The sequence below is a fragment of the Aegilops tauschii genome, chromosome 1, assembly GCF_002575655.3.
Source record: "Aegilops tauschii subsp. strangulata cultivar AL8/78 chromosome 1, Aet v6.0, whole genome shotgun sequence".
NCBI lineage: Eukaryota > Viridiplantae > Streptophyta > Magnoliopsida > Poales > Poaceae > Aegilops > Aegilops tauschii.
Window position 1 is genome coordinate 33,798,138 of NC_053035.3, and position 26,607 is coordinate 33,824,744.

Consider the following 26,607-nt stretch of genomic DNA (forward strand, 5'->3'; position numbering starts at 1 on the left):
GAACCGTGGTAAAACTCGTCTCCGTGGTTGAGCGGGAGCGGCCAAAGGAATGTGCAATCGTGTGTGTAGTGGAGCTGGGAGGGCAAGCATAAGAGACGAAGACGGGGGTAACATGTCTGATGCGATCATACCAGCACTAAAGCACCGGATCCCATCAGAACTTCGAAGTTAAGCGTGCTTGGGCGAGAGTAGTACTAGGATGGGTGACCTCCTGGGAAGTCCTCGTGTTGCATTCCCTTTTTAATTTTTTTGGGCCGCGTGCAAAACAAAACGCACGTGAGCGACATATGTTTCGCACGTTTTATTAATTTGCACGTTTACGGTAAGTTTTAGCTCGCTGCTCATTATTCACGCGTCCAGCGGCGGCAAGCGTGTTCTGAAAGGGGTCGAAACAATGGTAAATAGGCACTGGTGCGGTTGAACCGTGGTAAAACTCGTCTCCGTGGTTGAGCGGGAGCGGCCAAAGGAATGTGCAATCGTGTGTGTAGTGGAGCTGGGAGGGGCAAGCATAAGAGACGAAGACGGGGGTAACATGTTTGATGCGATCATACCAGCACTAAAGCACCGGATCCCATCAGAACTTTGAAGTTAAGCGTGCTTGGGCGAGAGTAGTACTAGGATGGGTGACCTCCTGGGAAGTCCTCGTGTTGCATTCCCTTTTTAATTTTTTTTGCGCCGCGTGCAAAACAAAACGCACGTGCGCGACGTATGTTTAGCACGTTTTATTATTTTGCACGTTTACGGTAAGTTTTAGCTCGCTGCTCATCATTCACGCGTCTAGCGGCGGCAAGCGTGTTCTGAAAGGGGTCGAAACCATGGTAAATAGGCACTGGTGCGGTTGAACCATGGTAAAACTCGTCTCCGTAGTTGAGCGGGAGCGGCCAAAGAGTGTTCAATCGTGTGTGTAGTGGAGCTGGGAGGGGCAAGCATAAGGGACGAAGACGGGGGTAACATGTCGGATGCGATCGTACCAGCACTAAAGCACCGGATCCCATGAGAACTCCGAAGTTAAGCGTGCTTGGGCGAGAGTAGTACTAGGATGGGTGACCTCCTGGGAAGTCCTCGTGTTGCATTCCTTTTTTAATTTTTTTTGCGCCGCGTGCAAAACAAAACGCACGTGCGCGACATATGTTTAGCACGTTTTATTATTTTGCACGTTTACGGTAAGTTTTAGCTCGCTGCTCATCATTCACGCGGCTAGCGGCGGCAAGCATGTTCTGAAAGGGTCGAAACCATGGTAAATAGGCACTGGTGCGGTTGAACCGTGGTAAAACTCTTCTGCGTAGTTGAGCGGGAGCGGCCAGAGGAATGTGCAATCGTGTGTGTAGTGGAGCTGGGAGGGGCAAGCATAAGGGACGAAGTCGGGGGTAACATGTTGGATGCGATCATACCAGCACTAAAGCACCGGATCCCATCAGAACTCCGAAGTTAAGCGTGCTTCGGCGAGAGTAGTACTAGGTTGGGTGACCTCCTGGGAAGTCCTCGTGTTGCATTCCCTTTTTAATTTTTTTGCGCCACGTGCAAAACAAAACGCACGTGCGCGACATATGTTTAGCACGTTTTATTATTTTGCACGTCTACGGTAAGTTTTAGCTCGCTGCTCATTATTCACGCGTCTAGAGGCGGCAATCGTGTTCTGAAAGGGGTCGAAACCATGGTAAATACGCACTGGTGCGGTTGAACCGTGATAAAACTCGTCTCCGTAGTTGAGCGGGAGCGGCCAGAGGAATGTGCAATCGTGTGTGTAGTGGAGCTGGGAGGGGCAAGCACAAGGGACGAAGACGGGGGTAACATGTCGGATGCGATCATACCAGCACTAAAGCACCGGATCCCATCTGAACTCCGAAGTTAAGCGTGCTTGGGCGAGAGTAGTACTAGGATGGGTGACCTCCTGGGAAGTCCTCGTGTTGCATTCCCTTGTTAATTTTTTTGCGCCGCGTGCAAAACAAAACGCACGTGCGCGACATATGTTTAGCACGTTTTATTATTTTGCACGTTTACGGTAAGTTTTAGCTCGCTGCTCATTATTCACGCGCCTAGCGGCGGCAAGCGTGTTCTGAAAGGGGTCGAAACCATGGTAAATAGGCACTGGTGCGGTTGAACCGTGGTAAAACTAGTCTCCGTGGTTGAGCAGGAGCGGCCAAAGGAATGTGCAATCGTGTGTGTAGTGGAGCTGGGAGGGGCAAGCATAAGGGATGAAGACGGGGGTAACATATCGGATGCGATCGTACCAGCACTAAAGCACCGGATCCCATCAGAACTCTGAAGTTAAGCGTGCTTGGGCGAGAGTAGTACTAGGATGGTGACCTCCTGGGAAGTCCTCGTGTTGCATTCCCTTTTTAATTTTTTCTGCTCCGCGTGCAAAACAAAACGCACGTGCGCGACATATGTTTAGCACGTTTTACTATTTTGCACGTTTACGGTAAGTTTTAGCTCGCTGCTGATTATTCACGCGGCTAGCGGCGGCAAGCGTGTTCAGAAAGTGGTCGAAACCATGGTAAATAGGCACTGGTGCGGTTGAACCGTGGTAAAACACGTCTTCGTGGTTGAGCGGGAGCGACCAAAGGAATGTGCAATCGTGTGTGTAGTGGAGCTGGGAGGGGCAAGCATAAGGGACGAAGACGGGGGTAACATGTCGGATGCGATCGTACCAGCACTAAAGCACCGGATCCCATCAGAACTCCGAAGTCAAGCGTGCTTGGGCAAGAGTAGTACTAGGATGGGTGACCTCCTGGGAAGTCCTCATGTTACATTCCCTTTTTAATTTTTTTTGCGCCGCGTGCATAACAAAACGCACGTGCGCCACATATGTTTAGCACTTTTTATTATTTTGCACGTTTACGGTAAGTTTTAGCTCGCTGCTCATTATTCACGCGTCTAGCGGCGGCAAGCGTGTTCTGAAAGGGGCCGAATCCATGGTAAATAGGCACTGGTGCGGTTGAACCGTGGTAAAACTCGTCTCCGTGGTTGAGCGGGAGCGGCCAACGAAATGTGCAATCATGTGTGTAGTGGAGCTAGGAGGGGCAAGCATAAGGGACGAAGACGGGGGTAACATGTTGAATGTGATCATACTAGCACTAAAGCACCGGATCCCATCAGAACTCCGAAGTTAAGCGTGCTTGGGCGAGAGTAGTACAAGGATGGGTGACCACCTGGGAAGTACTCGTGTTGCATTCCCTTTTTAATTTTTTTTGCGCCGCATGCAAAACAAAACGCACGTGCGGGACATATGTTTAGCACGTTTTATTATTTTGCATGTTTATGGTAAGTTTTAGCTCGCTGCTCATTATTCACGCGTCTAGCGGCGGCAAGCGTGTTCTGAAAGGGGTCGAAACCATGGTAAATAGGCACTGGTGCGGTTGAACCGTGGTAAAACTCGTCTCCGTAGTTGAGCGGGAGTGGCCAAAGGAATGTGCAATCGTGTGTGTAGTGGAGCTGGGAGGGGCAAGCATAAGGGACGAAGACGGGGGTAACATGTCGGATGCGATCATACCAGCACTAAAGCACCGGATCCCATCAGAACTCCGAAGTTAAGTGTGCTTTGGCGAGAGTAGTACTAGGATGGTGACCTCCTGGGAAGTCCTCGTGTTGCATTCCCTTTTTAATTTTTTTGCGCCGCGTGCAAAACAAAACGCACATGCGCGACATATGTTTAGCACGTTTTATTATTTTGCACGTTTACGGTAAGTTTTAGCTCGCTGCTCATTATTCACGCGTCTAGCGGCGGCAAGCGTGTTCTGAAAGGGGTCGAAACCATGGTAAATAGGCACTGGTGCGGTTGAACCGTGGTAAAACTCTTCTCCGTGGTTGAGCGGGAGCGGCCAAAGGAATGTGCAATCGTGTGTGTAGTGGAGCTGGGAGGGGCAAGCATAAGGGACGAAGACGGGGGTAACATGTCGGATGCGATCATACCAGCACTAAAGCACCAGATCCCATCAGAACTGCAAAGTTTAGCGTGCTTGGGCGAGAGTAGTACTAGGTTGGGTGACCACTTGGGAAGTACTCGTGTTGCATTCCCTTTTTAATTTTTTTGCGCCGCATGCAAAACAAAACGCACGTGCGGGACATATGTTTAGCAAGTTTTATTATTTTGCACGTTTACGGTAAGTTTTAGCTCGCTGCTCATTATTCACGCATATAGCGGCGGCAAGCGTGTTCTGAAAGGTGTCGAAACCATGGTAAATAGGCACTGGTGCGGTTGAACCGTGGTAAAACTCGTCTCCGTAGTTGAGGGGGAGCGGCCAAAGGAATGTGCAATCGTGTGCGTAGTGGAGCTGGGAGGGGCTAGCATAAGGGACGAAGACGGGGGTAACATGTCGGATGCGGTCACATCTGCACTAAAGCAACGCATCCCATCAGAACTCCGAAGTTAAGCGTGCTTGGGCGAGGGTAGTACTAGGATGGGTGACCACCTGGGAAGTACTCGTGTCGCATTCCCTTTTTAATTTTTTTGCGCCGCGTGCAAAACAAAACGCACGTGCGGGACATATGTTTAGCACGTTTTATTATTTTGCACGTTTATGGTAAGTTTTAGCTCACTGCTCATTATTCACGCATCTAGCGGCGGCAAGCGTGTTCTGAAAGGGGTCGAAACCATGGTAAATAGGCACTGGTGCGGTTGAACCGTGGTAAAACTCGTCTCCGTAGTTGAGCGGGAGCGGCCAAAGGAATGTGCAATCGTGTGTGTAGTGGAGCTGGGAGGGGCAAGCATAAGGGACGAAGACGGGGGTAACATGTCGGATGCGATCATACCAGCACTAAAGCACCGGATCCCATCAGAACTCCGAAGTTAAGCGTGCTTTGGCGAGAGTAGTTCTAGGATGGTGACCTCCTGGGAAGTCCTCGTGTTGCATTCCCTTTTTAATTTTTTTGCGCCGCGTGCAAAACAAAACGCACGTGCGCGACATATGTTTAGCACGTTTTATTATTTTGCACGTTTTCGGTAAGTTTTAGCTCGCTGCTCATTATTCACGCATCTAGCGGCGGCACGCGTGTTCTGAAAGGGGTCGAAACCATGGTAAATAGGCACTGGTGCGGTTGAACCGTGGTAAAACTCGTCTCCGTGGTTGAGCGGGAGCGGCCAAAGGAATGTGCAATCGTGTGTGTAGTGGAGCTGGGAGGGGCAAGCATAAGGGATGAAGACGGGGGTAACATATCGGATGCGATCGTACCAGCACTAAAGCACCGGATCCTACCAGAACTCTGAAGTTAAGCGTGCTTGGGCGAGAGTAGTACTAGGATGGTGACCTCCTGGGAAGTCCTCGTGTTGCATTCCCTTTTTAATTTTTTCTGCGCTGCGTGCAAAACAAAACGCACGTGCGCGACATATGTTTAGCACGTTTTACTATTTTGCACGTTTACGGTAAGTTTTAGCTCGCTGCTGATTATTCACGCGGCTAGCGGCGGCAAGCGTGTTCTGAAAGTGGTCGAAACCATGGTAAATAGGCACTGGTGCGGTTGAACCGTGGTAAAACACGTCTCCGTGGTTGAGCGGGAGCGACCAAAGGAATGTGCAATCGTGTGTGTAGTGGAGCTGGGAGGGGCAAGCATAAGGGACGAAGACGGGGGTAACATGTCGGATGCGATCGTACCAGCACTAAAGCACCGGATCCCATGAGAACTCCGAAGTCAAGCGTGCTTTGGCGAGAGTAGTTCTAGGATGGTGACCTCCTGGGAAGTCCTCGTGTTGCATTCCCTTTTTAATTTTTTTGCGCCGCGTGCAAAACAAAACGCACGTGCGCGACATATGTTTAGCACGTTTTATTATTTTGCACGTTTTCGGTAAGTTTTAGCTCGCTGCTCATTATTCACGCATCTAGCGGCGGCACGCGTGTTCTGAAAGGGGTCGAAACCATGGTAAATAGGCACTGGTGCGGTTGAACCGTGGTAAAACTCGTCTCCGTGGTTGAGCGGGAGCGGCCAAAGGAATGTGCAATCGTGTGTGTAGTGGAGCTGGGAGGGGCAAGCATAAGGGATGAAGACGGGGGTAACATATCGGATGCGATCGTACCAGCACTAAAGCACCGGATCCTACCAGAACTCTGAAGTTAAGCGTGCTTGGGCGAGAGTAGTACTAGGATGGTGACCTCCTGGGAAGTCCTCGTGTTGCATTCCCTTTTTAATTTTTTCTGCGCTGCGTGCAAAACAAAACGCACGTGCGCGACATATGTTTAGCACGTTTTATTATTTTGCACGTTTACGGTAAGTTTTAGCTCGCTGCTGATTATTCACGCGGCTAGCGGCGGCAAGCGTGTTCTGAAAGTGGTCGAAACCATGGTAAATAGGCACTGGTGCGGTTGAACCGTGGTAAAACTCGTCTCCGTAGTTGAGCGGGAGCGGCCAAAGGAATGTGCAATCGTGTGTGTAGTGGAGCTGGGAGGGGCAAGCATAAGGGACGAAGACGGGGGTAACATGTCGGATGCGATCATACCAGCACTAAAGCACCGGATCCCATCAGAACTCCGAAGTTAAGCGTGCTTTGGCGAGAGTAGTACTAGGATGGTGACCTCCTGGGAAGTCCTCGTGTTGCATTCCCTTTTTAATTTTTTTGCACCGCGTGCAAAACAGAACGCACGTGCGCGACATATGTTTAGCACGTTTTATTATTTTGCACGTTTACGGTAAGTTTTAGCTCGCTGCTCATTATTCACGCGTCTAGCGGCGGCAAGCGTGTTCTGAAAGGGGTCGAAACCATGGTAAATAGGCACTGGTGCGGTTGAACCGTGGTAAAACTCTTCTCCGTGGTTGAGCGGGAGCGGCCAAAGGAATGTGCAATCGTGTGTGTAGTGGAGCTGGGAGGGGCAAGCATAAGGGACGAAGACGGGGGTAACATGTCGGATGCGATCATACCAGCACTAAAGCACCGGATTCCATCAGAACTGCAAAGTTAAGCGTGCTTGGGCGAGAGTAGTACTAGGATGGGTGACCACTTGGGAAGTACTCGTGTTGCATTCCCTTTTTAATTTTTTTGCGCCGCATGCAAAACAAAACGCACGTGCGGGACATATGTTTAGCATGTTTTATTATTTTGCACGTTTACGGTAAGTTTTAGCTCGCTGCTCATTATTCACGCATATAGCGGCGGCAAGCGTGTTCTGAAAGGTGTCGAAACCATGGTAAATAGGCACTGGTGCGGTTGAACCGTGGTAAAACTCGTCTCCGTAGTTGAGTGGGAGCGGCCAAAGGAATGTGCAATCATGTGCGTAGTGGAGCTGGGAGGGGCAAGCATAAGGGACGAAGACGGGGGTAACATGTCGGATGCGGTCATACCAGCACTAAAGCACCGGATTCCATCAGAACTGCAAAGTTAAGCGTGCTTGGGCGAGAGTAGTACTAGGATGGGTGACCACTTGGGAAGTACTCGTGTTGCATTCCCTTTTTAATTTTTTTGCGCCGCATGCAAAACAAAACGCACGTGCGGGACATATGTTTAGCATGTTTTATTATTTTGCACGTTTACGGTAAGTTTTAGCTCGCTGCTCATTATTCACGCATATAGCGGCGGCAAGCGTGTTCTGAAAGGTGTCGAAACCATGGTAAATAGGCACTGGTGCGGTTGAACCGTGGTAAAACTCGTCTCCGTAGTTGAGTGGGAGCGGCCAAAGGAATGTGCAATCATGTGCGTAGTGGAGCTGGGAGGGGCAAGCATAAGGGACGAAGACGGGGGTAACATGTCGGATGCGGTCACACCTGCACTAAAGCAACGGATCCCATCAGAACTCCGAAGTTAAGCGTGCTTGGGCGAGGGTAGTACTAGGATGGGTGACCACCTGGGAAGTACTCGTGTCGCATTCCCTTTTTAATTTTTTTTGCGCCGCGTGCAAAACAAAACGCACGTGCGGGACATATGTTTAGCACGTTTTATTATTTTGCACGTTTATGGTAAGTTTTAGCTCACTGCTCATTATTCACGCGTCTAGCGGCGGCAAGCGTGTTCTGAAAGGGGTCGAAACCATGGTAAATAGGCACTGGTGCGGTTGAACCGTGGTAAAACTCGTCTCCGTAGTTGAGCGGGAGCGGCCAAAGGAATGTGCAATCGTGTGTGTAGTGGAGCTGGGAGGGGCAAGCATAAGGGACGAAGACGGGGGTAACATGTCGGATACGATCATACCAGCACTAAAGCACCGGATCCCATCAGAACTCCGAAGTTAAGCGTGCTTTGGCGAGAGTAGTTCTAGGATGGTGACCTCCTGGGAAGTCCTCGTGTTGCTTTCCCTTTTTAATTTTTTTGCGCCGCGTGCAAAACAAAACGCACGTGCGCGACATATGTTTAGCACGTTTTATTATTTTGCAAGTTTACGGTAAGTTTTAGCTCGCTGCTCATTATTCACGCGTCTAGCGGCGGCAAGCGTGTTCTGAAAGGGGTCGAAACCATGGTTCTACCGCTGAGCTACATGTGCTGGAAGGTTGGATCATGCAGTTAAACAGGGAACCCACCATCCCTGATGTTTGGATATGGCCTGGTAAATTTGGGGGTTATTCTGCCAAAAGCTTCTATACCATAATGCACTCTCATTTGCCCATGGTACAACCTTGCAAATGGTTGTGGCAGAGTAGGTGCACTATGAAGATCAAGGTCTTTGGATGGTTGTTATTCTTTGACAGGCTCAACACAAAGGATATGTTGGTTAGAAGACATTGGAGATCAAGTCAGGAGGATAATCTTTGTCTCATCTGCAATGAATATGTGTATGAGGACAGACTCCATTTGTTCTTCAATTGCAAGTTCAGCACTAGGGTTTGGAATTATTTGGGCATTGATTGGACTGGTGGCTCTGATATTGAAGGGTGTATCATCCATGCTCGGTCCAGCTTCAGACGTCCTTTTTTCTTTGAAGTTATGCTAACAGTTGCATGGAATATTTGGATTCTCAGAAATGGCCGAACATTCAGAGCTGAGAGAGCCACATTCAGTGCATGGAAATGTAAATTCATCCATGATATCTCTCTATTAGCTTATAGGGTGAAGGGCAATATGAAACCCCAACTGTTGGCTTGGATTGATTCTCTGTTGTAAAGCAGGTAGGCTTAGTTAGGCATAGATAGGTCTTTATTCCTAGCTTTTGTATATAGTTTTCTGGTTTTGTACAGTTCTCTTTTGATTCAATAAAGGGCTGCGGGGCTTTTGCCTCACAGTAAATATTAAAAAAACATGGTAAATAGGCACTGGTGCGGTTGAACCGTGGTAAACTCGTCTCCGTAGTTGAGCGGGAGCGGCCAAAGGAATGTGCAATCGTGTGTGTAGTGGAGCTGGGAGGGGCAAGCATAAGGGACAAAGACGGGGGTAACATGTCGGCTGCGATCATACCAGCACTGAAGCACCGGATCCCATCAGAACTCCGAAGTTAAGCATGCTTGGGGCGAGAGTAGACCTAGGATGGGTGACCTCCTCGGAAGTCCTCGTGTTGCATTCCCTTTTTAATTTGTTTTGCGCCGCGTGCAAAACAAAACGCACGTGCACGACATATGTTTAGCACGTTTTATTATTTTGCACGTTTGCGGTAAGTTTTAGCTCGCTGCTCATTATGCACGCGTCTAGCGGCAGCAAGCGTATTCTGAAAGGGGTCGAAACCATGGTAAATAGGCACTGGTACGGTTGAACCGTGGTAAACTCGTCTCCGTAGTAGAGCGGGAGCGGCCAAAGGAATGTGCAATCGTGTGTGTAGTGGAGCTGGGAGGGGCAAGCATAAGGGACGAAGACGGGGGTAACATGTCGGATGCGATCATACCAGCACTAAAGCACCGGATCCCATCAGAACTCCGAAGTTAAGCGTGCTTGGGCGAGAGTAGTACTAGGATGGGTGACCTCCTGGGAAGTCCTCGTGTTGCATTCCCTTTCTAATTTTTTTTGCGCCGCGTGCAAAAAAAAAACCGCACGTGCGCGACATATGTTTAGCACGTTCCATTATTTTGCACGTTTGTGGTAAGTTTTAGCTCGCTGCTCATTATTCACGCGTCTAGCGGCAGCAAGCGTGTTCCGAAAGGGGTCAAAACGATGGTAAATAGGCACTGGTGCGGTTGAACCGTGGGAAACTCATCTCCGTAGTTGAGCGGGAGCGGCCAAAGTGTCGGTGGGAAACGACACCTATGGGATCACAGGAATCCCTACTACGGTTGTTGGGGCGCATGGTTGCAAGAAGAGGAGGATTAGTAATCAGCACAAGGATCGTTTACCCAGGTTCAGGCCGCGAGGATGCGTAAAACCCTAGTCCTGCTTTGGTGGATGTATTGAGTGTTCTTGAGCCTTCCAACTAGCTACGGTGGCTGGGTCGTTCCAAAGAGCCGAATCCTTCTCCAGTACGCCATGGGCCTCCTTTTATAGTCGAAAGGGGCTTCCACAGTGGCACACAGGACGTGGAAAGGCGTACAGTGCTACGAGCTTATCGCTCGTATTACAGGACAAGACACATTTAATGCATCGCTTAGGTGTCCCCTTGCTTTATTGGGGACGGGAACGAGGCCCATCCCGTCCATCGCCGCTCCTCCTTGCTTCGACACGCGCCCTGGTCAGCGATGCATGCGGCGCCATGTAGGCAGGCAGGCAGCTGAGGTGGCGCGGTGGCAAAGTCTTCACGAAGATCTGCATGCCACCATGCAGGGGCTTGCTGAGTTGGCCGGGGAGCTGCATGTTGCCATGCAGGTGCCTGCCCAGCTGCATGCGAACGACGGTGGAGACTTGGCTGGTGCGGGCCTGGAGGTGGACCTGCTGGCGCGCCCTTGGCGAGGGCCTTGCCGGGTGGCCCGGCAAGGGCCTCGCCGTGGCGTGCTGTTGTCCCCGGCAAGGATCTTGCCGGGGGTCTTGTGGCTCCCCTCGACAAGGATCTTGCCGAGGATCGTTGTCTTTTAATCCTTATCTGATCTTGAATATTCCTTGTCTTCACAAAGATCTGCATGCCACCATGGAGGTGCCTCCCGAGCCTTGGCCCAACGTGGTTGATGGTTTTGGAGACCATGGGCTCAAGGGTGGTGCGTCCGCTGGTGTTGGACGAGCCGCCCCGACAAGGGCCTTGCCGGGGCCGCGGAGGCTGCCCCGGCAAGGGTCTTGTCGGGGGAACCTGCTTCGTCTCTCTGCTCTTTTGTGGTCTCGGCCTTGGCGTTGCCTTGATCGTCTTGTGCTTCGGTTTTACCTCGGTTCACCTCCCCTGTTCTGCTCGGTGCGGCCGTGGGCGCGGCTCTGACTGTCCGTGCACAGGTAAAGGGGTACAAAGGTGCGCCCCTTCTTTTTTACACCGACTGGAGCCCCCGGGCCTGGGCCACACATAAGCGCGACACGTTGTTGGGCCAGACGCAAAACGGTGCGCGGGCGGGAACGGCGGTTTTTACCGCGGTAATTTTCCGTCTGCTGCGCTTGCCCACGACCTGTGTTGAATGCGTGACGTGGAGGGGTGCGCGTGACGTGGGCGGCATGCGTGGGGCGGTTCCCGCATGCATGCGTCACATCGTGGTAAAGAGGTGGCTCGCGCCTTCCCCGTATAAAGAGGGAGGCGTGGAGGCGCAGCTCATTTACTGGATGGACTCGGGTCGCAGTCTTTAAGTTGCCCACGCACCCCTGATCACGGGGCGGGGAATGGTCGCCTCACCCGTCCTTTCGACCCTGCACGCTCTCCACACGTCCTTCATGCAAGTGGCGAGGCATAAGCGACGAAGACGGGGGAAACATGTCGGATGCGATCATACCAGCACTAAAGCACCGGACCCCATCAGAACTCCGAAGTTAAGCGTGCTTGGGCGAGAGTAGTACTAGGATGGGTGACCTCCTGGGAAGTCCTGCGGTTGAACTGTGGTAAAACTCGTCTCCGTAGTTGAGCGGTAGCGGCCAAAGGAATGTGCAATCGTGTGTGTAGTGGAGCTGGGAGGGGCAAGCATAAGGGACGAAGACGGGGGTAACATGTCGGATGCGATCATACCAGCACTAAAGCACCGGATCCCTTCAGAACTCTGAAGTTAAGCGTGCTTGGGCGAGAGTAGTACTAGGTTGGGTGACCTCCTGGGAAGTCCTCGTGTTGCATTCCCTTTTTAGTTTTTTCTGCGCCGCGTGCAAAACAAAACGCACGTGCGCGACATATGTTTAGCACGTTTTACTATTTTGCACGTTTACGGTAAGTTTTAGCTCGCTGCTGATTATTCACGCGTCTAGCGGCGGCAAGCGTGTTCTGAAAGGGGTCGAAACCATGGTAAATAGGCACTGGTGCGGTTGAACGGTGGTAAAACACGTCTCCGTGGTTGAGCGGGAGCGACCAAAGGAATGTGCAATCGTGTGTGTAGTGGAGCTGGGAGGGGCAAGCACAAGGGACGAAGACGGGGGTAACATGTCGGATGCGATCATACCAGCACTAAAGCACCGGATCCCATCTGAACTCCGAAGTCAAGCGTGCTTGGGCGAGAGTAGTACTAGGATGGCTGACCTCCTGGGAAGTCCTTGTGTTGCATTCACTTTTTAATTTTTTTGCGCCGCGTGCAAAACAAAACGCACGTGCGCGACATATGTTTAGCACGTTTTATTATTTTGCACGTTTACGGAAAGTTTTAGCTCGCTGCTCATTATTCACGCGTCTAGCGGCGGCAAGCGTGTTCTGAAAGGGGTCGAAACCATGGTAAATAGGCACTGGTGCGGTTGAACCGTGGTAAAACTCGTCTCCGTAGTTGAGCGGGAGCGGCCAAAGGAATGTGCAATCGTGTGTGTAGTGGAGCTGGGAGGGGCAAGCATAAGGGACGAAGACGGGGGTAACATGTCGGATGCGATCATACCAGCACTAAAGCACCGGATCCCATCAGAACTCCGAAGTTAAGCGTGCTTGGGCGAGAGTAGTACTAGGATGGGTGACCTCCTGGGAAGTCCTAGTGTTGCATTCCCTTTTTAATTTTTTTTGCGCCGCGTGCAAAACAAAACGCACGTGCGCGACATATGTTTAGCACGTTTTATTATTTTGCACGTTTACGGTAAGTTTTAGCTCGCTGCTCATTATTCACGCGTCTAGCGGCGGCAAGCGTGTTATGAAAGGGGTCGAAACCATGATAAATAGGCACTGGTGCGGTTGAACCGTGGTAAAACTCGTCTCCGTAGTTGAGCGGGAGCGGCCAAAGGAATGTGCAATCGTGTGTGTAGTGGAGCTGGGAGGGGCAAGCATAAGGGACGAAGACGGGGGAAACATGTCGGATGCGATCATACCAGCACTAAAGCACCGGATCCCATCAGAACTCCGAAGTTAAGCGTGCTTGGGCGAGAGTAGTACTAGGATGGTGACCTCCTGGGAAGTCCTCGTGTTGCATTCCCTTTTTAATTTTTTTGCGTCGCGTGCAAAACAAAACGCACGTGCGCGACATATGTTTAGCACGTTTTATTATTTTGCACGTTTACGGTAAGTTTTAGCTCGCTGCTCATTATTCCCGCGTCTAGCGGCGGCAAGCGTGTTCTGAAAGGGGTCGAAACCATGGTAAATAGGCACTGGTGCGGTTGAACCGTGGTAAAACTCGTCTCTGTAGTTGAGCGGGAGCGGCCAAAGGAATGTGCAATCGTGTGTGTAGTGGAGCTGGGAGGGGCAAGCATAAGGAACGAAGACGGGGGGAACATGTGGGATGCGATCATAACAGCACTAAAGCACCGGATCCCATCAGAACTCCGAAGTTAAGCGTGCTTGGGCGAGAGTAGTACTAGGATGGGTGACCTCCTGGGAAGTCCTCGTGTTGCATTCCCTTTTTAATTTTTTTGCGCCGCGTGCAAAACAAAACGCACGTGCGCGACATATGTTTAGCATGTTTTATTATTTTGCACGTTTACGGTAAGTTTTAGCTCGCTGCTCATCATTCACGCGTCTTGCGGCAGCAAGCGAGTTCTGAAAGCGGTCGAAACCATGGTAAATAGGCACTGGTGCAGTTGAACCGTGGTAAAACTCGTCTCCGTAGTTGAGCGGGAGACGCCAAAGGAATGTGCAATCATGTGTGTAGTGGAGCTGGGAGGGGCAAGCATAAGGGACGAAGACGGGGGTCACATGTCGGATGCGATCATACCAGCACTAAAGCACCGGATCCCTTCAGAACTCCGAAGTTAAGCGTGCTTGGGCGAGAGTAGTACTAGGATGGGCGACCTCATGGAAAGTCCTCGTGTTGTATTCCCTTTTTAATTTTTTTTGCGCCGCGTGCAAAACAAAACCCACGTGCGCGACATATGTTTAGCACGTTTTATTATTTTGCACGTTTACGGTAAGTTTTAGCTCGCTGCTCATTATTCACGCGTCTAGAGGCGGCAATCGTGTTCTGAAAGGGGTCGAAACCATGGTAAATAGGCACTGGTGCGGTTGAACCGTGGTAAAACTCGTCTCCGTAGTTGAGCGGGAGCGGCCAGAGGAATGTGCAATCGTGTGTGTAGTGGAGCCGGGAGGGGCAAGCACAAGGGACGAAGACGGGGGTAACATGTCGGATGCGATCATACCAGCACTAAAGCACCGGATCCCATCTGAACTCCGAAGTTAAGCGTGCTTGGGCGAGAGTAGTACTAGGATGGCTGCCCTCCTGGGAAGTCCTCGTGTTGCATTCCCTTTTTAATTTTTTTGCGCCGCGTGCAAAACAAAACGCACGTGCGCGACATATGTTTAGCACGTTTTATTATTTTGCACGTTTACGGTAAGTTTTAGCTCGCTGCTCATTATTCACGCGTCTAGCGGCGGCAAGCGTGTTCTGAAAGGGGTCGAAACCATGGTAAATAGGCACTGGTGCGGTTGAACCGTGGTAAAACTCGTCTCCGTAGTTGAGCGGGAGCGGCCAAAGGAATGTGCAATCGTGTGTGTAGTGGAGCTGGGAGGGGCAAGCATAAGGGACGAAGACGGGGGTAACATGTCGGATGCGATCATACCAGCACTAAAGCACCGGATCCCATCAAAACTCCGAAGTTAAGCGTGCTTGGGCGAGAGTAGTACTAGGATGGGTGACCTCCTGGGAAGTCCTGGTGTTGCATTCCCTTTTTAATTTTTTTTGCGCCGCGTGCAAAACAAAACGCACGTGCGCGACATATGTTTAGCACGTTTTATTATTTTGCACGTTTACGGTAAGTTTTAGCTCGCTGCTCATTATTCACGCGTCTAGCGGCGGCAAGCGTGTTCTGAAAGGGGTCGAAACCATGGTAAATAGGCACTGGTGCGGTTGAACCGTGGTAAAACTCGTCTCCGTAGTTGAGCGGGAGCGGCCAAAGGAATGTGCAATCGTGTGTGTAGTGGAGCTGGGAGGGGCAAGCATAAGGGACGAAGACGGGGGTAACATGTCGGATACGATCATACCAGCACTAAAGCACCGGATCCCATCAGAACTCCGAAGTTAAGCGTGCTTGGGCGAGAGTAGTACTAGGATAGGTGACCTCCTGGGAAGTCCTAGTGTTGCATTCCCTTTTTAATTTTTTTTGCGCCGCGTGCAAAACAAAACGCACGTGCGCGACATATGTTTAGCACGTTTTATTATTTTGCACGTTTACGGTAAGTTTTAGCTCGCTGCTCATTATTCACGCGTCTAGCGGCGGCAAGCGTGTTCTGAAAGGGGTCGAAACCATGGTAAATAGGCACTGGTGCGGTTGAACCGTGGTAAAACTCGTCTCCGTAGTTGAGCGGGAGCGGCCAAAGGAATGTGCAATCGTGTGTGTAGTGGAGCTGGGAGGGGCAAGCATAAGGGACGAAGACGGGGGTAACATGTCGGATGCGATCATAGCAGCACTAAAGCACCGGATCCCATCAGAACTCCGAAGTTAACCGTGCTTGGGTGAGAATAGTACTAGGATGGGTGACCTCCTGGGAAGTCCTGCGGTTGAACTGTGGTAAAACTCGTCTCCGTACTTGAGCGGTAGCGGCCAAAGGAATGTGCAATCGTGTGTGTAGTGGAGCTGGGAGGGGCAAGCATAAGGGACGAAGACGGGGGTAACATGTCGGATGCGATCATACCAGCACTAAAGCACCGGATCCCATCAGAACTCTGAAGTTAAGCATGCTTGTGCGAGAGTAGTACTAGGTTGGGTGACCTCCTGGGAAGTCCTCGTGTTGCATTCCCTTTTTAATTTTTTTTGCGCCGCGTGCAAAACAAAACGCACGTGCGCGACATATGTTAAGCACGTTTTATTATTTTGCACGTTTACGGTAAGTTTTAGCTCGCTGCTCATTATTCCCGCGTCTAGCGGCGGCAAGCGTGTTCTAAAAGGGGTCGAAACCATGGTAAATAGGCACTGGTGTGGTTGAACCGTGGTAAAACCCGTCTCCGTAGTTGAGCGGGAGCGGCCAAAGGAATGTGCAATCGTGTGTGTAGTGGAGCTGGGAGGGGCAAGCATAAGGGACGAAGACGGGGGTAACATGTCGGATGCGATCATACCAGCACTAAAGCACCGGATCCCATCAGAACTCTGAAGTTAAGCGTGCTTGGGCGAGAGTAGTACTAGGTTGGGTGACCTCCTGGGAAGTCCTCGTGTTGCATTCCCTTTTTAATTTTTTTTGCGCCGCGTGCAAAACAAAACGCACGTGCGCGACATATGTTAAGCACGTTTTATTATTTTGCACGTTTACGGTAAGTTTTAGCTCGCTGCTCATTATTCCCGCGTCTAGCGGCGGCAAGCGTGTTTTGAAAGGGGTCGAAACCATGGTAAATAGGCACTGGTGTGGTTGAACCGTGGTAAAACCCGTCTCCGTAGTTGAGCGGGAGCGGCCAAAGGAATGTGCAATCGTGTGTGTAGTGGAGCTGGGAGGGGCAAGCATAAGGGACGAAGACGGGGGTAACATGTCGGATGCGATCATACCAGCACTAAAGCACCGGATCCCATCTGAACTCCGAAGTTAAGCGTGCTTGGGCGAGAGTAGTAGTAGGATGGGTGACCTCCTGGGAAGTCCTCGTGTTGCATTCCCTTTTTAATTTTTTTGCGCCGCGTGCAAAACAAAACGCACGTGCGCGACATATGTTTAGCACGTTTTATTATTTTGCACGTTTACGGTAAGTTTTAGCTCGCTGCTCATTATTCCCGCGTCTAGCGGCGGCAAGCGTGTTCTGAAAGGGGTCAAAACCATGGTAAATAGGCACTGGTGTGGTTGAACCGTGGTAAAACCCGTCTCCGTAGTTGAGCGGGAGCGGCCAAAGGAATGTGCAATCGTGTGTGTAGTGGAGCTGGGAGGGGCAAGCATAAGGGACGAAGACGGGGGTAACATGTCGGATGCGATCATACCAGCACTAAAGCACCGGATCCCTTCAGAACTCCGAAGTTAAGCGTGCTTGGGCGAGAGTAGTACTAGGATGGGCGACCTCATGGGAAGTCCTCGTGTTGTATTCCCTTTTTAATTTTTTTTGCGCCGCGTGCAAAACAAAACCCACGTGCGCGACATATGTTTAGCACGTTTTATTATTTTGCACGTTTACGGTAAGTTTTAGCTCGCTGCTCATTATTCACGCGTCTAGAGGCGGCAATCGTGTTCTGAAAGGGGTCGAAACCATGGTAAATAGGCACTGGTGCGGTTGAACCGTGGTAAAACTAGTCTCCGTGGTTGAGCGGGAGCGGCCAAAGGAATGTGCAATCGTGTGTGTAGTGGAGCCGGGAGGGGCAAGCACAAGGGACGAAGACGGGGGTAACATGTCGGATGCGATCGTACCAGCACTAAAGCACCGGATCCCATCAGAACTCTGAAGTTAAGAGTGCTTGGGCGAGAGTAGTACTAGGATGGTGACCTCCTGGGAAGTCCTCGTGTTGCATTCCCTTTTTAATTTTTTTGCGCCGCGTGCAAAACAAAACGCACGTGCGCGACATATGTTTAGCACGTTTTACTATTTTGCACGTTTATGGTAAGTTTTAGCTCGCTGCTGATTATTCACGCGGCTAGCGACGGCAAGCGTGTTCTGAAAGTGGTCGAAACCATGGTAAATAGGCACTGGTGCGGTTGAACCGTGGTAAAACACGTCTCCGTGGTTGAGCGGGAGCGACCAAAAGAATGTGCAATCGTGTGTGTAGTGGAGCTGGGAGGGGCAAGCATAAGGGACGAAGACGGGGGTAACATGTCGGATGCGATCGTACCAGCACTAAAGCACCGGATCCCATCAGAACTCCGAAGTCAAGCGTGCTTGGGCGAGAGTAGTACTAGGATGGGTGACCTCCTGGGAAGTCCTCGTGTTACATTCCCTTTTTAATTTTTTTTGCGCCGCGTGCAAAACAAAACGCACGTGCGCCACATATGTTTAGCACTTTTTATTATTTTGCACGTTTACGGTAAGTTTTAGCTCGCTGCTCATTATTCACGCGTCTAGCGGCGGCAAGCGTGTTCTGAAAGGGGCCGAATCCATGGTAAATAGGCACTGGTGCGGTTGAACCGTGGTAAAACTCGTCTCCGTAGTTGAGCGGGAGCGGCCAAAGGAATGTGCAATCGTGTGTGTAGTGGAGCTGGGAGGGGCAAGCATAAGGGACGAAGACGGGGGTAACATGTCGGATGCGATCATAGCAGCACTAAAGCACCGGATCCCATCAGAACTCCGAAGTTAACCGTGCTTGGGCGAGAATAGTACTAGGATGGGTGACCTCCTGGGAAGTCCTGCGGTTGAACTGTGGTAAAACTCGTCTCCGTACTTGAGCGGTAGCGGCCAAAGGAATGTGCAATCGTGTGTGTTGTGGAGCTGGGAGGGGCAAGCATAAGGGACGAAGACGGGGGTAACATGTCGGATGCGATCATACCAGCACTAAAGCACCGGATCCCATCAGAACTCTGAAGTTAAGCGTGCTTGTGCGAGAGTAGTACTAGGTTGGGTGACCTCCTGTGAAGTCCTCGTGTTGCATTCCTTTTTTAATTTTTTTTGCGCCGCGTGCAAAACAAAACGCACGTGCGCGACATATGTTAAGCACGTTTTATTATTTTGCACGTTTACGGTAAGTTTTAGCTCGCTGCTCATTATTCCCGCGTCTAGCGGCGGCAAGCGTGTTCTAAAAGGGGTCGAAACCATGGTAAATAGGCACTGGTGTGGTTGAACCGTGGTAAAACCCGTCTCCGTAGTTGAGCGGGAGCGGCCAAAGGAATGTGCAATCGTGTGTGTAGTGGAGCTGGGAGGGGCAAGCATAAGGGACGAAGACGGGGGTAACATGTCGGATGCGATCATACCAGCACTAAAGCACCGGATCCCATCAGAACTCTGAAGTTAAGCGTGCTTGGGCGAGAGTAGTACTAGGTTGGGTGACCTCCTGGGAAGTCCTCGTGTTGCATTCCCTTTTTAATTTTTTTTGCGCCGCGTGCAAAACAAAACGCACGTGCGCGACATATGTTAAGCACGTTTTATTATTTTGCACGTTTACGGTAAGTTTTAGCTCGCTGCTCATTATTCCCGCGTCTAGCGGCGGCAAGCGTGTTTTGAAAGGGGTCGAAACCATGGTAAATAGGCACTGGTGTGGTTGAACCGTGGTAAAACCCGTCTCCGTAGTTGAGCGGGAGCGGCCAAAGGAATGTGCAATCGTGTGTGTAGTGGAGCTGGGAGGGGCAAGCATAAGGGACGAAGACGGGGGTAACATGTCGGATGCGATCATACCAGCACTAAAGCACCGGATCCCATCTGAACTCCGAAGTTAAGCGTGCTTGGGCGAGAGTAGTAGTAGGATGGGTGACCTCCTGGGAAGTCCTCGTGTTGCATTCCCTTTTTAATTTTTTTGCGCCGCGTGCAAAACAAAACGCACGTGCGCGACATATGTTTAGCACGTTTTATTATTTTGCACGTTTACGGTAAGTTTTAGCTCGCTACTCATTATTCCCGCGTCTAGCGGCGGCAAGCGTGTTCTGAAAGGGGTCAAAACCATGGTAAATAGGCACTGGTGCGGTTGAACCGTGGTAAAACTCGTCTCCGTAGTTGAGCGGGAGCGGCCAAAGGAATGTGCAATCGTGTGTGTAGTGGAGCTGGGAGGGGCAAGCATAAGGGACGAAGACGGGGGTAACATGTCGGATGCGATCATACCAGCACTAAAGCACCGGATCCCATCAGAACTCCGAAGTTAAGCGTGCTTGGGCGAGAGTAGTACTAGGATAGGTGACCTCCTGGGAAGTCCTAGTGTTGCATTCCCTTTTTAATTTTTTTTGCGCCGCGTGCAAAACAAAACGCACGTGCGCGACATATGTTTAGCACGTTTTATTATTTTGCACGTTTACGGTAAGTTTTAGCTCGCTGCTCATTATTCACGCGTCTAGCGGCGGCAAGCGTGTTCTGAAAGGGGTCGAAACCATGGTAAATAGGCACTGGTGCGGTTGAACCGTGGTAAAACTCGTCTCCGTAGTTGAGCGGGAGCGGCCAAAGGAATGTGCAATCGTGTGTGTAGTGGAGCTGGGAGGGGCAAGCATAAGGGGCGAAGACGGGGGTAACATGTCGGATGCGATCATAGCAGCACTAAAGCACCGGATCCCATCAGAACTCCGAAGTTAACCGTGCTTGGGCGAGAATAGTACTAGGATGGGTGACCTCCTGGGAAGTCCTGCGGTTGAACTGTGGTAAAACTCGTCTCCGTACTTGAGCGGTAGCGGCCAAAGGAATGTGCAATCGTGTGTGTAGTGGAGCTGGGAGGGGCAAGCATAAGGGACGAAGACGGGGGTAACATGTCGGATGCGATCATACCAGCACTAAAGCACCGGATCCCATCAGAACTCTGAAGTTAAGCGTGCTTGTGCGAGAGTAGTACTAGGTTGGGTGACCTCCTGGGAAGTCCTCGTGTTGCATTCCCTTTTTAATTTTTTTTGCGCCGCGTGCAAAACAAAACGCACGTGCGCTTCATATGTTAAGCACGTTTTATTATTTTGCACGTTTACGGTAAGTTTTAGCTCGCTGCTCATTATTCCCGCGTCTAGCGGCGGCAAGCGTGTTCTAAAAGGGGTCGAAACCATGGTAAATAGGCACTGGTGTGGTTGAACCGTGGTAAAACCCGTCTCCGTAGTTGAGCGGGAGCGGCCAAAGGAATGTGCAATCGTGTGTGTAGTGGAGCTGGGAGGGGCAAGCATAAGGGACGAAGACGGGGGTAACATGTCGGATGCGATCATACCAGCACTAAAGCACCGGATCCCATCAGAACTCTGAAGTTAAGCGTGCTTGGGCGAGAGTAGTACTAGGTTGGGTGACCTCCTGGGAAGTCCTCGTGTTGCATTCCCTTTTTAATTTTTTTTGCGCCGCGTGCAAAACAAAACGCACGTGCGCGACATATGTTAAGCACGTTTTATTATTTTGCACGTTTACGGTAAGTTTTAGCTCGCTGCTCATTATTCCCGCGTCTAGCGGCGGCAAGCGTGTTTTGAAAGGGGTCGAAACCATGGTAAATAGGCACTGGTGTGGTTGAACCGTGGTAAAACCCGTCTCCGTAGTTGAGCGGGAGCGGCCAAAGGAATGTGCAATCGTGTGTGTAGTGGAGCTGGGAGGGGCAAGCATAAGGGACGAAGACGGGGGTAACATGTCGAATGCGATCATACCAGCACTAAAGCACCGGATCCCATCTGAACTCCGAAGTTAAGCGTGCTTGGGCGAGAGTAGTAGTAGGATGGGTGACCTCCTGGGAAGTCCTCGTGTTGCATTCCCTTTTTAATTTTTTTGCGCCGCGTGCAAAACAAAACGCACGTGCGCGACATATGTTTAGCACGTTTTATTATTTTGCACGTTTACGGTAAGTTTTAGCTCGCTGCTCATTATTCCCGCGTCTAGCGGCGGCAAGCGTGTTCTGAAAGGGGTCAAAACCATGGTAAATAGGCACTGGTGTGGTTGAACCGTGGTAAAACCCGTCTCCGTAGTTGAGCGGGAGCGGCCAAAGGAATGTGCAATCGTGTGTGTAGTGGAGCTGGGAGGGGCAAGCATAAGGGACGAAGACGGGGGTAACATGTCGGATGCGATCATACCAGCACTAAAGCACCGGATCCCTTCAGAACTCCGAAGTTAAGCGTGCTTGGGCGAGAGTAGTACTAGGATGGGCGACCTCATGGGAAGTCCTCGTGTTGTATTCCCTTTTTAATTTTTTTTGCGCCGCGTGCAAAACAAAACCCACGTGCGCGACATATGTTTAGCACGTTTTATTATTTTGCACGTTTACGGTAAGTTTTAGCTCGCTGCTCATTATTCACGCGTCTAGAGGCGGCAATCGTGTTCTGAAAGGGGTCGAAACCATGGTAAATAGGCACTGGTGCGGTTGAACCGTGGTAAAACTAGTCTCCGTGGTTGAGCGGGAGCGGCCAAAGGAATGTGCAATCGTGTGTGTAGTGGAGCCGGGAGGGGCAAGCACAAGGGACGAAGACGGGGGTAACATGTCGGATGCGATCGTACCAGCACTAAAGCACCGGATCCCATCAGAACTCTGAAGTTAAGAGTGCTTGGGCGAGAGTAGTACTAGGATGGTGACCTCCTGGGAAGTCCTCGTGTTGCATTCCCTTTTTAATTTTTTTGCGCCGCGTGCAAAACAAAACGCACGTGCGCGACATATGTTTAGCACGTTTTACTATTTTGCACGTTTATGGTAAGTTTTAGCTCGCTGCTGATTATTCACGCGGCTAGCGGCGGCAAGCGTGTTCTGAAAGTGGTCGAAACCATGGTAAATAGGCACTGGTGCGGTTGAACCGTGGTAAAACACGTCTCCGTGGTTGAGCGGGAGCGACCAAAAGAATGTGCAATCGTGTGTGTAGTGGAGCTGGGAGGGGCAAGCATAAGGGACGAAGACGGGGGTAACATGTCGGATGCGATCGTACCAGCACTAAAGCACCGGATCCCATCAGAACTCCGAAGTCAAGCGTGCTTGGGCGAGAGTAGTACTAGGATGGGTGACCTCCTGGGAAGTCCTCGTGTTACATTCCCTTTTTAATTTTTTTTGCGCCGCGTGCAAAACAAAACGCACGTGCGCCACATATGTTTAGCACTTTTTATTATTTTGCACGTTTACGGTAAGTTTTAGCTCGCTGCTCATTATTCACGCGTCTAGCGGCGGCAAGCGTGTTCTGAAAGGGGCCGAATCCATGGTAAATAGGCACTGGTGCAGTTGAACCGTGGTAAAACTCGTCTCCGTAGTTGAGCGGGAGCGGCCAAAGGAATGTGCAATCGTGTGTGTAGTGGAGCTGGGAGGGGCAAGCATAAGGGACGAAGACGGGGGTAACATGTCGGATGCGATCATAGCAGCACTAAAGCACCGGATCCCATCAGAACTCCGAAGTTAACCGTGCTTGGGCGAGAATAGTACTAGGATGGTGGACCTCCTGGGAAGTCCTGCGGTTGAACTGTGGTAAAACTCGTCTCCGTACTTGAGCGGTAGCGGCCAAAGGAATGTGCAATCGTGTGTGTAGTGGAGCTGGGAGGGGCAAGCATAAGGGACGAAGACGGGGGTAACATGTCGGATGCGATCATACCAGCACTAAAGCACCGGATCCCATCAGAACTCTGAAGTTAAGCGTGCTTGTGCGAGAGTAGTACTAGGTTGGGTGACCGCCTGGGAAGTCCTCGTGTTGCATTCCTTTTTTAATTTTTTTTGCGCCGCGTGCAAAACAAAACGCACGTGCGCGACATATGTTAAGCACGTTTTATTATTTTGCACGTTTACGGTAAGTTTTAGCTCGCTGCTCATTATTCCCGCGTCTAGCGGCGGCAAGCGTGTTCTAAAAGGGGTCGAAACCATGGTAAATAGGCACTGGTGTGGTTGAACCGTGGTAAAACCCGTCTCCGTAGTTGAGCGGGAGCGGCCAAAGGAATGTGCAATCGTGTGTGTAGTGGAGCTGGGAGGGGCAAGCATAAGGGACGAAGACGGGGGTAACATGTCGGATGCGATCATACCAGCACTAAAGCACCGGATCCCATCAGAACTCTGAAGTTAAGCGTGCTTGGGCGAGAGTAGTACTAGGTTGGGTGACCTCCTGGGAAGTCCTCGTGTTGCATTCCCTTTTTAATTTTTTTTGCGCCGCGTGCAAAACAAAACGCACGTGCGCGACATATGTTAAGCACGTTTTATTATTTTGCACGTTTACGGTAAGTTTTAGCTCGCTGCTCATTATTCCCGCGTCTAGCGGCGGCAAGCGTGTTTTGAAAGGGGTCGAAACCATGGTAAATAGGCACTGGTGTGGTTGAACCGTGGTAAAACCCGTCTCCGTAGTTGAGCGGGAGCGGCCAAAGGAATGTGCAATCGTGTGTGTAGTGGAGCTGGGAGGGGCAAGCATAAGGGACGAAGACGGGGGTAACATGTCGGATGCGATCATACCAGCACTAAAGCACCGGATCCCATCTGAACTCCGAAGTTAAGCGTGCTTGGGCGAGAGTAGTAGTAGGATGGGTGACCTCCTGGGAAGTCCTCGTGTTGCATTCCCTTTTTAATTTTTTTGCGCCGCGTGCAAAACAAAACGCACGTGCGCGACATATGTTTAGCACGTTTTATTATTTTGCACGTTTACGGTAAGTTTTAGCTCGCTGCTCATTATTCCCGCGTCTAGCGGCGGCAAGCGTGTTCTGAAAGGGGTCAAAACCATGGTAAATAGGCACTGGTGTGGTTGAACCGTGGTAAAACCCGTCTCCGTAGTTGAGCGGGAGCGGCCAAAGGAATGTGCAATCGTGTGTGTAGTGGAGCTGGGAGGGGCAAGCATAAGGGACGAAGACGGGGGTAACATGTCGGATGCGATCATACCAGCACTAAAGCACCGGATCCCATCTGAACTCCGAAGTTAAGCGTGCTTGGGCGAGAGTAGTAGTAGGATGGGTGACCTCCTGGGAAGTCCTCGTGTTGCATCCCTTTTTAATTTTTTTTGCGCCGCGTGCAAAACAAAACGCACGTGCGCGACATATGTTTAGCACGTTTTATTATTTTGCACGTTTACGGTAAGTTTTAGCTCGCTGCTCATTATTCCCGCGTCTAGCGGCGGCAAGCGTGTTCTGAAAGGGGTCAAAACCATGGTAAATAGGCACTGGTGTGGTTGAACCGTGGTAAAACCCGTCTCCGTAGTTGAGCGGGAGCGGCCAAAGGAATGTGCAATCGTGTGTGTAGTGGAGCTGGGAGGGGCAAGCATAAGGGACGAAGACGGGGGTAACATGTCGGATGCGATCATACCAGCACTAAAGCACCGGATCCCATCAGAACTCCGAAGTTAAGCGTGCTTGGGCGAGAGTCGTACTAGGATGGGTGACCTCCTGGGAAGTCCTAGTGTTTTCATTCCCTTTTTAATTTTTTTTGCGCCGCGTGCAAAACAAAACGCACGTGCGCGACATATGTTTAGCACGTTTTATTATTTTGCACGTTTACGGTAAGTTTTAGCTCGCTGCTCATTATTCACGCGCCTAGCGGCGGCAAGCGTGTTCTGAAAGGGGTCGAAACCATGGTAAATAGGCACTGGTGCGGTTGAACCGTGGTAAAACTAGTCTCCGTGGTTGAGCGGGAGCGGCCAAAGGAATGTGCAATCGTGTGTGTAGTGGAGCTGGGAGGGGCAAGCATAAGGGATGAAGACGGGGGTAACATATCGGATGCGATCGTACCAGCACTAAAGCACCGGATCCCATCAGAACTCTGAAGTTAAGAGTGCTTGGGTGAGAGTAGTACTAGGATGGTGACCTCCTGGGAAGTCCTCGTGTTGCATTCCCTTTTTAATTTTTTCTGCGCCGCGTGCAAAACAAAACGCACGTGCGCGACATATGTTTAGCACGTTTTACTATTTTGCACGTTTATGGTAAGTTTTAGCTCGCTGCTGATTATTCACGCGGCTAGCGGCGGCAAGCGTGTTCTGAAAGTGGTCGAAACCATGGTAAATAGGCACTGGTGCGGTTGAACCGTGGTAAAACACGTCTCCGTGGTTGAGCGGGAGCGACCAAAAGAATGTGCAATCGTGTGTGTAGTGGAGCTGGGAGGGGCAAGCATAAGGGACGAAGACGGGGGTAACATGTCGGATGCGATCGTACCAGCACTAAAGCACCGGATCCCATCAGAACTCCGAAGTCAAGCGTGCTTGGGCGAGAGTAGTACTAGGATGGGTGACCTCCTGGGAAGTCCTCGTGTTACATTCCCTTTTTAATTTTTTTTGCGCCGCGTGCAAAACAAAACGCACGTGCGCCACATATGTTTAGCACTTTTTATTATTTTGCACGTTTACGGTAAGTTTTAGCTCGCTGCTCATTATTCACGCGTCTAGCGGCGGCAAGCGTGTTCTGAAAGGGGCCGAATCCATGGTAAATAGGCACTGGTGCGGTTGAACCGTGGTAAAACTCGTCTCCGTGGTTGAGCGGCAGCGGCCAGCGAAATGTGCAATCATGTGTGTAGTGGAGCTAGGAGGGGCAAGCATAAGGGACGAAGACGGGGGTAACATATCGAATGCGATCATACTAGCACTAAAGCACCGGATCCCATCAGAACTCCGAAGTTAAGCGTGCTTGGGCGAGAGTAGTACTAGGATGGGTGACCACCTGGGAAGTACTCGTGTTCCATTCCCTTTTTAATTTTTTTTGCGCCGCATGCAAAACAAAACGCACGTGCGGGACATATGTTTAGCACGTTTTATTATTTTGCACGTTTACGGTAAGTTTTAGCTCGCTGCTCATTATTCACGCGTCTAGCGGCGGCAAGCGTGTTCTGAAAGGGGTCGAAACCATGGTAAATAGGCACTGGTGCGGTTGAACCGTGGTAAAACTCGTCTCCGTAGTTGAGCG

The 26,607-nt window shown here is 50.9% G+C and overlaps 56 non-coding genes and 4 pseudogenes across 56 annotated transcripts; all 60 read left to right on the top strand.

Moving 5' to 3' along the window:
* Positions 1-117: 117 nt before the first annotated feature.
* On the top strand, positions 118-236 carry LOC120971966 (5S ribosomal RNA). The gene has a single exon (XR_005766359.2). It is a non-coding gene; the product is annotated as a 5S ribosomal RNA (ribosomal RNA).
* A 301-nt stretch (positions 237-537) lies between these two features.
* Positions 538-656, top strand: LOC120971984 (5S ribosomal RNA). Its single transcript, XR_005766377.2, has one exon. It is a non-coding gene; the product is annotated as a 5S ribosomal RNA (ribosomal RNA).
* A 301-nt stretch (positions 657-957) lies between these two features.
* Positions 958-1,076, top strand: LOC120971981 (5S ribosomal RNA). Its single transcript, XR_005766374.2, has one exon. It is a non-coding gene; the product is annotated as a 5S ribosomal RNA (ribosomal RNA).
* A 301-nt stretch (positions 1,077-1,377) lies between these two features.
* LOC120972008 (5S ribosomal RNA) lies at positions 1,378-1,496 on the top strand. Its single transcript, XR_005766397.2, has one exon. It is a non-coding gene; the product is annotated as a 5S ribosomal RNA (ribosomal RNA).
* A 301-nt stretch (positions 1,497-1,797) lies between these two features.
* Positions 1,798-1,916, top strand: LOC120971949 (5S ribosomal RNA). The gene has a single exon (XR_005766342.2). It is a non-coding gene; the product is annotated as a 5S ribosomal RNA (ribosomal RNA).
* Positions 1,917-2,217: 301 nt separating this feature from the next.
* On the top strand, positions 2,218-2,335 carry LOC120972000 (5S ribosomal RNA). Its single transcript, XR_005766389.2, has one exon. It is a non-coding gene; the product is annotated as a 5S ribosomal RNA (ribosomal RNA).
* A 302-nt stretch (positions 2,336-2,637) lies between these two features.
* Positions 2,638-2,756, top strand: LOC120971971 (5S ribosomal RNA). Its single transcript, XR_005766364.2, has one exon. It is a non-coding gene; the product is annotated as a 5S ribosomal RNA (ribosomal RNA).
* A 302-nt stretch (positions 2,757-3,058) lies between these two features.
* LOC120971980 (5S ribosomal RNA) lies at positions 3,059-3,177 on the top strand. Its single transcript, XR_005766373.2, has one exon. It is a non-coding gene; the product is annotated as a 5S ribosomal RNA (ribosomal RNA).
* Positions 3,178-3,479: 302 nt separating this feature from the next.
* On the top strand, positions 3,480-3,597 carry LOC120971987 (5S ribosomal RNA). Its single transcript, XR_005766380.2, has one exon. It is a non-coding gene; the product is annotated as a 5S ribosomal RNA (ribosomal RNA).
* Positions 3,598-3,898: 301 nt separating this feature from the next.
* Positions 3,899-4,017, top strand: LOC120971999 (5S ribosomal RNA). The gene has a single exon (XR_005766388.2). It is a non-coding gene; the product is annotated as a 5S ribosomal RNA (ribosomal RNA).
* A 301-nt stretch (positions 4,018-4,318) lies between these two features.
* LOC120971998 (5S ribosomal RNA) lies at positions 4,319-4,437 on the top strand. Its single transcript, XR_005766387.2, has one exon. It is a non-coding gene; the product is annotated as a 5S ribosomal RNA (ribosomal RNA).
* Positions 4,438-4,738: 301 nt separating this feature from the next.
* LOC120971997 (5S ribosomal RNA) lies at positions 4,739-4,856 on the top strand. The gene has a single exon (XR_005766386.2). It is a non-coding gene; the product is annotated as a 5S ribosomal RNA (ribosomal RNA).
* A 301-nt stretch (positions 4,857-5,157) lies between these two features.
* On the top strand, positions 5,158-5,275 carry LOC120971996 (5S ribosomal RNA). The gene has a single exon (XR_005766385.2). It is a non-coding gene; the product is annotated as a 5S ribosomal RNA (ribosomal RNA).
* A 302-nt stretch (positions 5,276-5,577) lies between these two features.
* LOC120971970 (5S ribosomal RNA) lies at positions 5,578-5,695 on the top strand. Its single transcript, XR_005766363.2, has one exon. It is a non-coding gene; the product is annotated as a 5S ribosomal RNA (ribosomal RNA).
* Positions 5,696-5,996: 301 nt separating this feature from the next.
* LOC120971979 (5S ribosomal RNA) lies at positions 5,997-6,114 on the top strand. Its single transcript, XR_005766372.1, has one exon. It is a non-coding gene; the product is annotated as a 5S ribosomal RNA (ribosomal RNA).
* Positions 6,115-6,416: 302 nt separating this feature from the next.
* Positions 6,417-6,534, top strand: LOC120971977 (5S ribosomal RNA). Its single transcript, XR_005766370.2, has one exon. It is a non-coding gene; the product is annotated as a 5S ribosomal RNA (ribosomal RNA).
* A 301-nt stretch (positions 6,535-6,835) lies between these two features.
* LOC120971982 (5S ribosomal RNA) lies at positions 6,836-6,954 on the top strand. Its single transcript, XR_005766375.2, has one exon. It is a non-coding gene; the product is annotated as a 5S ribosomal RNA (ribosomal RNA).
* Positions 6,955-7,255: 301 nt separating this feature from the next.
* On the top strand, positions 7,256-7,374 carry LOC120971973 (5S ribosomal RNA). Its single transcript, XR_005766366.1, has one exon. It is a non-coding gene; the product is annotated as a 5S ribosomal RNA (ribosomal RNA).
* A 301-nt stretch (positions 7,375-7,675) lies between these two features.
* Positions 7,676-7,794, top strand: LOC120971952 (5S ribosomal RNA). Its single transcript, XR_005766345.1, has one exon. It is a non-coding gene; the product is annotated as a 5S ribosomal RNA (ribosomal RNA).
* A 302-nt stretch (positions 7,795-8,096) lies between these two features.
* Positions 8,097-8,214, top strand: LOC120971988 (5S ribosomal RNA). The gene has a single exon (XR_005766381.1). It is a non-coding gene; the product is annotated as a 5S ribosomal RNA (ribosomal RNA).
* Positions 8,215-9,293: 1,079 nt separating this feature from the next.
* LOC120971992 (5S ribosomal RNA) lies at positions 9,294-9,413 on the top strand. Its single transcript, XR_005766384.1, has one exon. It is a non-coding gene; the product is annotated as a 5S ribosomal RNA (ribosomal RNA).
* A 301-nt stretch (positions 9,414-9,714) lies between these two features.
* On the top strand, positions 9,715-9,833 carry LOC120972013 (5S ribosomal RNA). The gene has a single exon (XR_005766402.2). It is a non-coding gene; the product is annotated as a 5S ribosomal RNA (ribosomal RNA).
* A 1,829-nt stretch (positions 9,834-11,662) lies between these two features.
* On the top strand, positions 11,663-11,781 carry LOC120971990 (5S ribosomal RNA). The gene has a single exon (XR_005766383.1). It is a non-coding gene; the product is annotated as a 5S ribosomal RNA (ribosomal RNA).
* Positions 11,782-11,892: 111 nt separating this feature from the next.
* LOC120972028 (5S ribosomal RNA) lies at positions 11,893-12,011 on the top strand. The gene has a single exon (XR_005766417.1). It is a non-coding gene; the product is annotated as a 5S ribosomal RNA (ribosomal RNA).
* A 302-nt stretch (positions 12,012-12,313) lies between these two features.
* Positions 12,314-12,432, top strand: LOC120971948 (5S ribosomal RNA). Its single transcript, XR_005766341.1, has one exon. It is a non-coding gene; the product is annotated as a 5S ribosomal RNA (ribosomal RNA).
* Positions 12,433-12,733: 301 nt separating this feature from the next.
* On the top strand, positions 12,734-12,852 carry LOC120972007 (5S ribosomal RNA). The gene has a single exon (XR_005766396.1). It is a non-coding gene; the product is annotated as a 5S ribosomal RNA (ribosomal RNA).
* A 302-nt stretch (positions 12,853-13,154) lies between these two features.
* LOC120972038 (5S ribosomal RNA) lies at positions 13,155-13,272 on the top strand. The gene has a single exon (XR_005766427.2). It is a non-coding gene; the product is annotated as a 5S ribosomal RNA (ribosomal RNA).
* Positions 13,273-13,573: 301 nt separating this feature from the next.
* On the top strand, positions 13,574-13,692 carry LOC120971989 (5S ribosomal RNA). Its single transcript, XR_005766382.2, has one exon. It is a non-coding gene; the product is annotated as a 5S ribosomal RNA (ribosomal RNA).
* A 301-nt stretch (positions 13,693-13,993) lies between these two features.
* Positions 13,994-14,112, top strand: LOC120972026 (5S ribosomal RNA). The gene has a single exon (XR_005766415.2). It is a non-coding gene; the product is annotated as a 5S ribosomal RNA (ribosomal RNA).
* Positions 14,113-14,414: 302 nt separating this feature from the next.
* On the top strand, positions 14,415-14,533 carry LOC120972014 (5S ribosomal RNA). Its single transcript, XR_005766403.2, has one exon. It is a non-coding gene; the product is annotated as a 5S ribosomal RNA (ribosomal RNA).
* A 301-nt stretch (positions 14,534-14,834) lies between these two features.
* On the top strand, positions 14,835-14,953 carry LOC120971954 (5S ribosomal RNA). Its single transcript, XR_005766347.2, has one exon. It is a non-coding gene; the product is annotated as a 5S ribosomal RNA (ribosomal RNA).
* Positions 14,954-15,255: 302 nt separating this feature from the next.
* LOC120972027 (5S ribosomal RNA) lies at positions 15,256-15,374 on the top strand. The gene has a single exon (XR_005766416.2). It is a non-coding gene; the product is annotated as a 5S ribosomal RNA (ribosomal RNA).
* Positions 15,375-15,676: 302 nt separating this feature from the next.
* Positions 15,677-15,795, top strand: LOC141040147 (5S ribosomal RNA; annotated as a pseudogene).
* Positions 15,796-15,906: 111 nt separating this feature from the next.
* On the top strand, positions 15,907-16,025 carry LOC141040007 (5S ribosomal RNA). Its single transcript, XR_012200940.1, has one exon. It is a non-coding gene; the product is annotated as a 5S ribosomal RNA (ribosomal RNA).
* A 302-nt stretch (positions 16,026-16,327) lies between these two features.
* LOC141039453 (5S ribosomal RNA) lies at positions 16,328-16,446 on the top strand. The gene has a single exon (XR_012200382.1). It is a non-coding gene; the product is annotated as a 5S ribosomal RNA (ribosomal RNA).
* A 302-nt stretch (positions 16,447-16,748) lies between these two features.
* Positions 16,749-16,867, top strand: LOC141039368 (5S ribosomal RNA). The gene has a single exon (XR_012200297.1). It is a non-coding gene; the product is annotated as a 5S ribosomal RNA (ribosomal RNA).
* Positions 16,868-17,168: 301 nt separating this feature from the next.
* On the top strand, positions 17,169-17,287 carry LOC141039706 (5S ribosomal RNA). The gene has a single exon (XR_012200638.1). It is a non-coding gene; the product is annotated as a 5S ribosomal RNA (ribosomal RNA).
* Positions 17,288-17,589: 302 nt separating this feature from the next.
* On the top strand, positions 17,590-17,707 carry LOC141039943 (5S ribosomal RNA). The gene has a single exon (XR_012200876.1). It is a non-coding gene; the product is annotated as a 5S ribosomal RNA (ribosomal RNA).
* Positions 17,708-18,008: 301 nt separating this feature from the next.
* On the top strand, positions 18,009-18,127 carry LOC141039800 (5S ribosomal RNA). Its single transcript, XR_012200733.1, has one exon. It is a non-coding gene; the product is annotated as a 5S ribosomal RNA (ribosomal RNA).
* A 302-nt stretch (positions 18,128-18,429) lies between these two features.
* LOC141040139 (5S ribosomal RNA) lies at positions 18,430-18,548 on the top strand (annotated as a pseudogene).
* Positions 18,549-18,659: 111 nt separating this feature from the next.
* LOC141039951 (5S ribosomal RNA) lies at positions 18,660-18,778 on the top strand. The gene has a single exon (XR_012200884.1). It is a non-coding gene; the product is annotated as a 5S ribosomal RNA (ribosomal RNA).
* Positions 18,779-19,080: 302 nt separating this feature from the next.
* LOC141039454 (5S ribosomal RNA) lies at positions 19,081-19,199 on the top strand. The gene has a single exon (XR_012200383.1). It is a non-coding gene; the product is annotated as a 5S ribosomal RNA (ribosomal RNA).
* Positions 19,200-19,501: 302 nt separating this feature from the next.
* LOC141039369 (5S ribosomal RNA) lies at positions 19,502-19,620 on the top strand. The gene has a single exon (XR_012200298.1). It is a non-coding gene; the product is annotated as a 5S ribosomal RNA (ribosomal RNA).
* Positions 19,621-19,921: 301 nt separating this feature from the next.
* Positions 19,922-20,040, top strand: LOC141039690 (5S ribosomal RNA). The gene has a single exon (XR_012200621.1). It is a non-coding gene; the product is annotated as a 5S ribosomal RNA (ribosomal RNA).
* A 302-nt stretch (positions 20,041-20,342) lies between these two features.
* On the top strand, positions 20,343-20,461 carry LOC141040140 (5S ribosomal RNA; annotated as a pseudogene).
* Positions 20,462-20,572: 111 nt separating this feature from the next.
* Positions 20,573-20,691, top strand: LOC141039843 (5S ribosomal RNA). Its single transcript, XR_012200776.1, has one exon. It is a non-coding gene; the product is annotated as a 5S ribosomal RNA (ribosomal RNA).
* A 302-nt stretch (positions 20,692-20,993) lies between these two features.
* On the top strand, positions 20,994-21,112 carry LOC141039455 (5S ribosomal RNA). Its single transcript, XR_012200384.1, has one exon. It is a non-coding gene; the product is annotated as a 5S ribosomal RNA (ribosomal RNA).
* A 302-nt stretch (positions 21,113-21,414) lies between these two features.
* Positions 21,415-21,533, top strand: LOC141040545 (5S ribosomal RNA). Its single transcript, XR_012201448.1, has one exon. It is a non-coding gene; the product is annotated as a 5S ribosomal RNA (ribosomal RNA).
* A 301-nt stretch (positions 21,534-21,834) lies between these two features.
* On the top strand, positions 21,835-21,953 carry LOC141039707 (5S ribosomal RNA). The gene has a single exon (XR_012200639.1). It is a non-coding gene; the product is annotated as a 5S ribosomal RNA (ribosomal RNA).
* Positions 21,954-22,255: 302 nt separating this feature from the next.
* LOC141039944 (5S ribosomal RNA) lies at positions 22,256-22,373 on the top strand. Its single transcript, XR_012200877.1, has one exon. It is a non-coding gene; the product is annotated as a 5S ribosomal RNA (ribosomal RNA).
* A 301-nt stretch (positions 22,374-22,674) lies between these two features.
* LOC141039801 (5S ribosomal RNA) lies at positions 22,675-22,793 on the top strand. Its single transcript, XR_012200734.1, has one exon. It is a non-coding gene; the product is annotated as a 5S ribosomal RNA (ribosomal RNA).
* A 302-nt stretch (positions 22,794-23,095) lies between these two features.
* On the top strand, positions 23,096-23,214 carry LOC141040148 (5S ribosomal RNA; annotated as a pseudogene).
* Positions 23,215-23,325: 111 nt separating this feature from the next.
* LOC141039869 (5S ribosomal RNA) lies at positions 23,326-23,444 on the top strand. Its single transcript, XR_012200802.1, has one exon. It is a non-coding gene; the product is annotated as a 5S ribosomal RNA (ribosomal RNA).
* A 302-nt stretch (positions 23,445-23,746) lies between these two features.
* On the top strand, positions 23,747-23,865 carry LOC141039456 (5S ribosomal RNA). Its single transcript, XR_012200385.1, has one exon. It is a non-coding gene; the product is annotated as a 5S ribosomal RNA (ribosomal RNA).
* A 302-nt stretch (positions 23,866-24,167) lies between these two features.
* LOC120971951 (5S ribosomal RNA) lies at positions 24,168-24,286 on the top strand. The gene has a single exon (XR_005766344.2). It is a non-coding gene; the product is annotated as a 5S ribosomal RNA (ribosomal RNA).
* Positions 24,287-24,587: 301 nt separating this feature from the next.
* LOC120972005 (5S ribosomal RNA) lies at positions 24,588-24,706 on the top strand. Its single transcript, XR_005766394.1, has one exon. It is a non-coding gene; the product is annotated as a 5S ribosomal RNA (ribosomal RNA).
* Positions 24,707-25,007: 301 nt separating this feature from the next.
* Positions 25,008-25,127, top strand: LOC120971983 (5S ribosomal RNA). Its single transcript, XR_005766376.2, has one exon. It is a non-coding gene; the product is annotated as a 5S ribosomal RNA (ribosomal RNA).
* A 302-nt stretch (positions 25,128-25,429) lies between these two features.
* On the top strand, positions 25,430-25,547 carry LOC120971968 (5S ribosomal RNA). Its single transcript, XR_005766361.1, has one exon. It is a non-coding gene; the product is annotated as a 5S ribosomal RNA (ribosomal RNA).
* Positions 25,548-25,849: 302 nt separating this feature from the next.
* Positions 25,850-25,968, top strand: LOC120971944 (5S ribosomal RNA). Its single transcript, XR_005766337.1, has one exon. It is a non-coding gene; the product is annotated as a 5S ribosomal RNA (ribosomal RNA).
* Positions 25,969-26,270: 302 nt separating this feature from the next.
* LOC120971950 (5S ribosomal RNA) lies at positions 26,271-26,389 on the top strand. Its single transcript, XR_005766343.1, has one exon. It is a non-coding gene; the product is annotated as a 5S ribosomal RNA (ribosomal RNA).
* Positions 26,390-26,607: the final 218 nt, after the last annotated feature.